A 10,167-nucleotide genomic window follows, 5' to 3' on the forward strand; every position below is an offset into this window, starting at 1 on the left:
AGGGAGTGATTATGGTCCACCGTCACTGGACTACAGACGACATCATGAAAGCGGCCGACGGCCTGAGCAAGCCAGGTGATATCGGCGGACGACGCTTCGGACAAGAACTGATGGCATTTGTGCAGTCCTGCAGACCAACACAGGTTGAACTGAGACGGTTGTTGATGATTCGACTCGGACCACAGTATAATCGCATCCACAGAAACTGGGGGAATGGAGATGTCCGTCTCCATCTGCCGGAGTGGAATGCACCGCCCCAAGGCCAACCTGACCTAAATGGCCCATACAGAGAGATAAGAGGACTCATCGAAAGGGTGGAAACGGCCTATCCTACCACCATCAACACCGACGTGATCGCATCATGCAAACAGAAAGATGACGAACCCATCGCTGACTTTCTCGTCCGTCTGACACGTGTCCACACTGACCATTGTGGCATTGACACACCAGCACAACGAGCAGCAGGACCCGGAGAAGTAGGTGCGTGGGAAGCTCATCTGAGAAATAGCTTCCTAATGAATATGAGAAGACATCAGCGATCTCATTAGAAAAAACTGCATAGGCTATAGTAGAGCTCCCCTATCTACTATTGAGGAGCACGCCAAGCATCATGAGACGATCCTGGGAAAGAAAGACGCCAAACGAGAGCGTCAACGAGCAGATACCACGCACCAGGCAATGCTAACGCTAGTCCAGACGGTGGGAGACCAAGGGAAAGGTCTCGGACGAGAAAACGATCGTGGAAGGGGACGTGGCCATGGACGAGGCAGAGGCAAAGGAAGAGGAGGGAAAAACGAGTGGATGAAAGAGCAGGAATGCTACAACTGTGGAAAGCTTGGACATTTCGCCAGAGATTGCACAGAGGAGGAGAACTCTTATAGCGGGGGCACAGACCTGGATCCCACTATCCACGAATGACGGGCGGTGGAGAGGCAGGACAGCAGCAGACCACTGAGTGAAGACGGCAAAAGGGAAGTAACAAATTTAAATTACCAACTATTGCAGCAGATTAGTAAAGGGCCAAGAGGCCTCCCCGAAGTAACTGTGAAAGTAGAGGGAAAAAATGTTAGGTTTTTGGTTGACAGTGGTGCCACCCACTCAGTGTTAAAAGAAGGATTAATAGAATGTAAAATGAGAACAGGATATGGGATAACAGTAATCGGAGTAGGGGGTCATCCCATTGATGAAAGGATGTCCGAGCCTCTCCAATGTAGTTTAGGAAACAGCCAATTCAAACACAGCTTTTTGGTGTCAGAAACCTGTCCAATTAATTTGTTGGCTAGAGATTTAATGTGTAAACTTGGGTGCACAATTAGCAGCAACCCAGAGGGGTTATTTGTTATGTGGGAAACACCTACACAGGGAGTCCAGCTAGAGGCAGGAGTCCCTTTGTACGTGTATGAATTGCAGTGCACTGCTGGGGAAGTACTAACATGACTGAAGTTACTAACGTGCTACCTGGTGAGCTGACAGTTAAACAAAGTGATTCTATTCACTGTACAATGAAGGTCCATGAGGGATCTGATGTTGATTTTGAACAAAAATTTGACTTGGGGGGGGGGGGGGGGGCAGTGACAGTCTGATTATCACAGCTATAGCATGGGACTGCGAGTGGGCTGCGGGAGTGGTGCAGCTCTCAGCTAAACAGAAATCTTTATATTCAATCTCACATGCAGCACCTCATGCATCGCTGGCTAGCGCACATGTTGATCCAGACTGGCAGAGAGTAGGGTTGTGGACAAAACGCATGTTGAGCACAACTGATTGGATAAAAGAACCCCAGTGTAAAGTCATGTACAGCCCAAGCATAGATGTGTGGAAAATGCCAACCCCGTATAGGCGAAATTGTAAAAGGGGGGTTGAGCTTGTAAGTCCTAATATAGTAATTATGGCAGCCTCTGTTGCCCTCTCAGAGGAAGAGGAGGAGGAATTGAAAACAGTTCCTGCAGGATTATGGGCACAGGGAAAAAATGATGTGGGCTTAATAAAAGGATGTGAGCCTGTCCACATCACCCCAAAATCTGATTACAGACCACGCCAGCACCAATACCCTCTAAAACTAGAGGCAGTGGAGGGCATCAGGCCTGTGTTCCAATCATTAAAACAAGCAGGAGTTATCGTACCATGCCCAGACTCACCAGTACGTACTCCAATTTTCCCAGTTAAAAAGCCAGGGAGAGATGAATGGAGATTTGTGCAGGATTTGCAGGCTGTCAACACGGCAGTACACCCTAGAGCCCCAGAAGTTCCAAACCCGCACACCATTCTCTCTCAGATCCCACCAGACAGTAAGTGGTTCAGTGTAGTTGATTTGGCCAACGCTTTCTTTAGCGTACCTGTGCACAAGGATAGCCAATTTTGGTTTGCTTTTACCTTTGAAGGAAAGCCATACACATTCACGAGATTGTCAGGGGTATTGTGAATCACCAACTATTTACAATGCCGCCTTACATCGAAGCCTAGAGGCTTTAGAACTCCCTGAAGGAACAGCCTTGCTGCAATACGTTGATGATCTTTTGATTTGTGGAAGAACACGAGAAGCGTGTAAACAAGCCACGGTGGCACTGCTACATCATTTAGCAGGGGAAGGCCACAAGGCATCCAAATCCAAATTACAGTTTTGTAAGCAGCAAGTGCATTTTTTAGGACATGACATCACTGAACAAACGCGCATGCTGACTAAAGACCGAGTGAATGCCATTTTGACTATACCAAAGCCCATGATGAAAAAACAACTGTTGTCCTTTTTAGAAATGTGTTCCTATTGTAGGACATTTATACCATCCTATGCAGAACATGAGGGACCACTCAGAGATATAATACCGACGAAAGGGTCAAATTCCTCACAGCCGGAATGGACGCCGGAAGCTGAGGCGGCCTTCACAACACTGAAACAGCTGTTACAAGTCATGCCAGCGTTGGGCATTCCAGACCCAAACAAATCATTTGAACAAACAGTAGACGTTAAAGGGCAATATATGACAAGTGTATTGACACAGAAACATGGGGACAAACAAAGGCCGGTGGCCTACTTCTCAGGAAAATTAGATAGTCGCAGCAGGCCTACCTTTATGTGTAAGAGCTGTGGCAGCCGCCGAGAAGGCACTAGTGGCTTCCAGAGACATAGTAGGCTACGCCAAGCTTACCCTATATGTGCCTCATGCAGTGTCAAGAATACTGCAAGATCAAAAAGTGGCACATTTGTCCACTCAGCGATGGCTTGGATACCACACTGCCTTACTAGACATGCCAAATGTTACTGTGAAACGATGCACAACTCTAAACCCCTCCACTCTATTGCCTACAGGGGAGGAGGGAGAGCCCCATGACTGCCAACAGGTGGTAGAAATTGCAACATCCCCCAGAATAGATTTAAAGGAGGGACCAATATTTAATGCGGACCTGGAATTGTTTGTGGACGGTTCAGCTAAACGTGACTCTCAAGGCACTAATCGAGCAGCATATGCTGTCACACACAGAAGTGGTGAAAGCAGAATCACTCCCATCTAATTACTCAGTGCAGGCAGCTGAACTTGCTGCACTCATACAGGCGTGTAAACTAGCACAAGATAAGACCGTGAACGTCTGGACCGATTCCCGGTACGCGTGGGGAGTGGCACATGACTTTGGGGCTATTTGGAGACATCGTAACTTCCTTACGAGCTCAGGAGCAAAGATAAAGAACCATTGCCTAGTAGCAGAACTGTTGGAAGCAATCCAACTACCAAAGAAAGTGGCCATCATAAAATGTGCAGCACACACAAAAGCAGGGGACCCTGTGTCGAGAGGAAACGCTTATGCAGACAAAGTAGCTCAACTCACAGCCACACAACAAGTCCATACACAAATGGCACAAATAGATAATGGAACCAGGATAACAACCAAAGATATCCAAAAACAAGCTACTCCACAAGATTATGTGAAATGGAAAAAAGGGGGGTGCAAACAAATAGGCGGGATATGGGTACACCCAGAGATAAACAAACCCTGTCTCCCCATGGCTTACATGAAAGGACTAATTGAGATTGCTCATGGGAGGAGTCACATGAGCAAAGGGGGGATAGTGGAAAGTATAACAAAATATTGGTATGCACCAGGAATAAACACACACACACCAGTAAATTTTGTTCCCGATGCTTGGTATGTGCACAAAACACACCACACGGAGACAATCATACCAAACACGCACCCGCCGGACACCTGCCGCCTAGTGAGCCTTTTCAACATTGGCAAATAGATTTCGTAGAACTGACACCAGCTGAAGGAAAGAGATACATGCTTGTGTGTGCATGTTTAGTAAGTGGGTGGAGGCCTTTCCAACGGGAAAACAAGATAGTGAGGCAGTAGCAAAAGCGCTATTGAGAGAAATTATTCCCCGGTGGGGGTTACCACAACGAGTGTCCAGTGACCAATAGGACACCCTTCGTACATGAAGGACTAAAAGCTTTGACTAAATACCTAGGGGTAGATATGAGAACACTGCAGTTACCACCCTGCTAGTGCAGGGGCAGTAGAACGGACAAACGGCACCATTAAAGGAGGTCTAGCTAAAGTAACGCAGGAAACGGGCATGAATTGGGTAAAATGCCTTCCCCTCGTCCTGTGGCAATGTCGAACCAGACCACAGGCACGAACAGGGTTATCAGCTTTTGAAATAGTGTTTGGACGGCCTCCCAACATGGGGGTGGGTCCGCCGGACTGGGGTACTAACCTGATCAATGAATCACTTTTGCAGTACTGTGTCTCTGCACAAATCTCTCTCCCATGTGTCTAAGCAGGTGAAGGCAGTTCTTCCCGAGGTGACGGATACTCCACACCCACCAACCAGGTGATTGGGTGCTGATAAAGGACTTCAGAAGGAAGCGGTGGAGAGGACCATTCCAAGTGCTGCTGACGACTAACACCGCCGTCAAAACCGACGGACGAGCAACGTGGATACACCACACTCATTGCAAGAAGGCACCAGAATGACCTGAGGACTCATGATGAATTCTCTGTTTGTCACTATCCTACTCACTACTCTCGCCCCGATCGCGGGACGACAACTCCTGCCAGAGGAAAGATGCAAAGGCAATATCGCTTGTGCAATGGCATTGGTGACGGCAACCACTGCCAAGCCAAACCAGTCTTGCCTAGTGTGTCACCCCTTTCAGGTGCCATGGACGCCCATACCCATCACCCACGACATGGCGACCCAGATGACCAATAAGACTACATGTGAACTAAATAGGCTAACAGGACAGCTCTATAATTTATCTAGAGAAATCATAAGCTCAATGAAAATACCCGGCTGGGCGGGTAATGGGAGGGCAGAAGTGGCACATCGAAATAATGTCTGCGAGACTACGACAAAGATGCATTTAGCCGATATGACTTTTGATACAACTAATATTCAAGGGGACTGGTGCTTGTGTTCAAAAGGGGGGGGAACCCACTGACCCTTATCTAGGACATACCGAGTGTAAGGTGAATTATATAGCATTAGATAAGGATGGGCACAACTGTACCATTCAGGGAAGAAATGAATTAAGGAATGCCACAAAAACCTTTAGTGGGAGATGCAACAGTATAGTCAACCCTATTACACAAGGGGCAATGATGTGGGCATGTGGGGCAAAAACCTACTCCACCCTCCCCATTACCAAGGCCAGTAATTGGAAGAAAACTGGAAAGAACTATGAGTTCCAGTGGTCAGGATGTTGCACACCAGTACTCCTAACCCCGCCAGTGTCTATTTTCAAACTATGTGGGGCACATGCACACACCATACATAAACGAGGCACTGGCATGCAGCACCCCGCTAAATACAATGGCTATACCCTGGCCGACCCATGGACCACCCCTGCATCGGCAATAGGTTGGTCTATATTTCTGGGAGGAGGCACCACTGCAGCCTTGAATAAGATTAACGGTTTAGCGTGGCAAGTCCTAACTCTGGCCAATAGGACTGAGACGATTTTTACACTCCTAAACCAAGAATTGCACCAGATTCGCCAAGTAGTCCTGCAGAATAGAATGGCCTTAGATTTGCTCCTAGCCGAGGAAGGTGGGGTGTGTAAGAAGATAAATGTATCATGTTGTTTTCACATCCCAGATTATTATGATAATATAACAGACCTGATTACACATATGAAACAGGACATCCAGGAGCCGTCCCCAGCAGACAATTCATGGTTCTCATGGTTCACCTCGGCGCTGGGCCCGTGGGGACACTGGGCAGTGACGGTGCTTTTTCCTGTGCTCATTGTCGTATTGATGGTTATGTGTTTCCTGCCATGTATTATGAATTGTTGTGTCACCTGGGTGACTAATCTTACTCGTGTACAGTATCAACTGTTGCAAGAACTGCCAGAGGGGGTGGATGAGGATTCTGAGGAATTTAATGACCTCCAGGCACTATTCATTGAAAATTAAAGTCTAGATGATGTTGATGATTGACAAAGAATCAAAGGGGGGAAGTGTGAAGGAAATATTGTTGTGTTTCTTTCTCTATCATTGTAAAGCGTGAGAAAGCTTAGCATAAGATTAGAAGAACAGGACGTTCCCTAGAGAACGTCCTTGAAGAAATACACTCCTTCCAAGGAGTTATCTGGTCTCAGCAGAAGCAAACCCTCCCTCGTTCTCTCGAACGCTACGGCTATTATATAAGGGGAGGGAAATCACCCAAAGGGGAGCGAAGCAAATAGGCACGCTCATTTTTTGAAACTAATAACTCAATAAAATCTTCTTAACCACATCTGACTCCTTGTTTGCTGAATTTCCACCACACCTGTTTCACACTATGAAACAGCTTTGTATTCGCCTTATACACTGTTTCAGGGCAAGAGATTGTGTTTTAGACTAAAAGGGAATGCATTATAAGAAGAATCTTTACTTTGAAACTCTGTTCTTTACCTTTTTCACACTATGAAACAGCTTTGTATTCACCTTAAACACTGTTTCAGGGCAAGAGATTGTGTTTTAGACTAAAAGGGAATGCATTATAAGAAGAATCTTTACTTTGAAACTCTGTTCTTTACCTTTTTCACACTATGAAACAGCTTTATATTCACCTTAAACACTGTTTCAGGGCAAGAGATTGTGTTTTAGACTAAAAGGGAATGCATTATAAGAAGAATCTTTACTTTGAAACTCTTCTTTACCTTTTTCTCACTATGAAACAGCTTTGTATTCACCTTAAACACTGTTTCAGGGCAAGAGATTGTGTTTTAGACTAAAAGAGGAATGCATTATAAGAAGAATCTTTACTTTGAAACTCTGTTCTTTACCTTTTTCACACTATGAAACAGCTTTGTATTCACCTTAAACACTGTTTCAGGGCAAGAGATTGTGTTTTAGACTAAAAGGGAATGCATTATAAGAAGAATCTTTACTTTGAAACTCTGTTCTTTACCTTTTTCACACTATGAAACAGCTTTAGCACTGCTTCAGGGCAAGAGATTGTGTTTTAGACAAAAAGGGAATGCATTATAAGAAGAATCTTTACTTTGAAACTCTGTTCTTTACCTTTTTCACACTATGAAACAGCTTTGTATTCACCTTAAACACTGTTTCAGGGCAAGAGATTGTGTTTTAGACTAAAAGGGAATGCATTATAAGAAGAATCTTTACTTTGAAACTCTTCTTTACCTTTTTCTCACTATGAAACAGCTTTGTATTCACCTTAAACACTGTTTCAGGGCAAGAGAATAGTGTTTTAGACTAAAATGGAGTGCATTATCAGAAGAATCTTTACTTAGAAACTCTGTTCTTTACCTTTTTCACACTATGAAACAGCTTTAGCACTGCTTCAGTGCAAGAGATTGTGTTTTAGACTAAAAGGGAATGCATTATGAGAAGAATCTACTTTGAAACTCTGTTCTTTACCTTTTTCACACTATGAAACAGCTTTGTATTCACCTTAAACACTGTTTCAGGGCAAGAGATTGTGTTTTAGACTAAAATGGAATGCATTATAAGAAGAATCTTTACTTTGAAACTCTGTTCTTTACCTTTTTCACACTATGAAACAGCTTTGTATTCACCTTAAACACTGTTTCAGGGCAAGAGATTGTGTTTTAGACTAAAAGAGACTGCATTATAAGAAGAATCTTTACTTTGAAATCTGTTCTTTACCTGTTTCACACTATGAAACAGCTTTATATTCACCTTAAACTCTGTTTCAGGGCAAGAGATTGTGTTTTAGACTAAAAGGGAATGCATTATAAGAAGAATCTTTACTTTGAAACTCTATTCTTTACCTTTTTCTACACTATGAAACAGCTTTGTATTCGCCTTAAACACTGTTTCAGGGCAAGAGATTGTGTTTTAGACTAAAAGGGAATGCATTATAAGAAGAATCTTTACTTTGAAACTCTGTTCTTTACCTTTTTCACACTATGAAACAGCTTTGTATTCACCTTAAACACTGTTTCAGGGCAAGAGATTGTGTTTTAGACTAAAAGGGAATGCATTATAAGAAGAATCTTTACTTTGAAACTCTGTTCTTTACCTTTTTCACACTATGAAACAGCTTTGTATTCACCTTAAACACTGTATCAGGGCAAGAGATTGTGTTTTAGACTAAAAGGAGACTGCATTATAAGAAGAATCTTTACTTTGAAACTCTGTTCTTTACCTTTTTCACACTATGAAACAGCTTTATATTCAACTTAAGCACTGCTTCAGGGCAAGAGATTGTGTTTTAGACTAAAAGGGAATGCATTATAAGAAGAATCTTTACTTTGAAACTCTGTTCTTTACCTTTATCACACTATGAAACAGCTTTGTATTCACCTTAAACACTGTTTCAGGGCAAGAGATTGTGTTTTAGACTAAAAGAGACTGCATTATAAGAAGAATCTTTACTTTGAAACTCTGTTCTTTACCTTTTTCACACTATGAAACAGCTTTATATTCACCTTAAACTCTGTTTCAGGGCAAGAGATTGTGTTTTAGACTAAAAGGGAATGCATTATAAGAAGAATCTTTACTTTGAAACTCTTCTTTATCTTTTTCTCACTATGAAACAGCTTTGTATTCACCTTAAACACTGTTTCAGGGCAAGAGAATGTGTTTTAGACTAAAAGGGAGTGCATTATAAGAAGAATCTTTACTTAGAAACTCTGTTCTTTACCTTTTTCACACTATGAAACAGCTTTAGCACTGCTTCAGGGCAAGAGATTGTGTTTTAGACTAAAAGGGAATGCATTATGAGAAGAATCTACTTTGAGAACTCTGTTCTTTACCTTTTTCACACTATGAAACAGCTTTGTATTCACCTTAAACACTGTTTCAGGGCAAGAGATTGTGTTTTAGACTAAAATGGAATGCATTATAAGAAGAATCTTTACTTTGAAACTCTGTTCTTTACCTTTTTCACACTATGAAACAGCTTTGTATTCACCTTAAACACTGTTTCAGGGCAAGAGATTGTGTTTTAGACTAAAAGAGACTGCATTATAAGAAGAATCTTTACTTTGAAATCTGTTCTTTACCTGTTTCACACTATGAAACAGCTTTATATTCACCTTAAACTCTGTTTCAGGGCAAGAGATTGTGTTTTAGATTAAAAGGGAATGCATTATAAGAAGAATCTTTACTTTGAAACTCTTCTTTACCTTTTTCTCACTATGAAACAGCTTTGTATTCGCCTTAAACTCTGTTTCAGGGCAAGAGATTGTGTTTTAGACTAAAAGGGAATGCATTATAAGAAGAATCTTTACTTTGAAACTCTATTCTTTACCTTTTTCTCACTATGAAACAGCTTTGTATTCACCTTAAACACTGTTTCAGGGCAAGAGATTGTGTTTTAGACTAAAAGGGAATGCATTATAAGAAGAATCTTTACTTTGAAACTCTGTTCTTTACCTTTTTCACACTATGAAACAGCTTTAGCACTGCTTCAGGGCAAGATATTGTGTTTTAGACTAAAAGGGAATGCATTATAAGAAGAATCTACTTTGAAACTCTTTTCTTTACCTTTTTCACACTATGAAACAGCTTTGTATTCACCTTAAACACTGTTTCAGGGCAAGAGATTGTGTTTTAGACTAAAAGGGAATGCATTATAAGAAGAATCTTTACTTTGAAACTCTGTTCTTTACCTTTTTCACACTATGAAACAGCTTTGTATTCACCTTAAACACTGTTTCAGGGCAAGAGATTGTGTTTTAGACTAAAAGGGAA

The sequence above is a fragment of the Electrophorus electricus genome, chromosome 18 (assembly GCF_013358815.1).
Source record: "Electrophorus electricus isolate fEleEle1 chromosome 18, fEleEle1.pri, whole genome shotgun sequence".
In the NCBI taxonomy this organism is placed as follows: Eukaryota; Metazoa; Chordata; class Actinopteri; order Gymnotiformes; family Gymnotidae; genus Electrophorus; species Electrophorus electricus.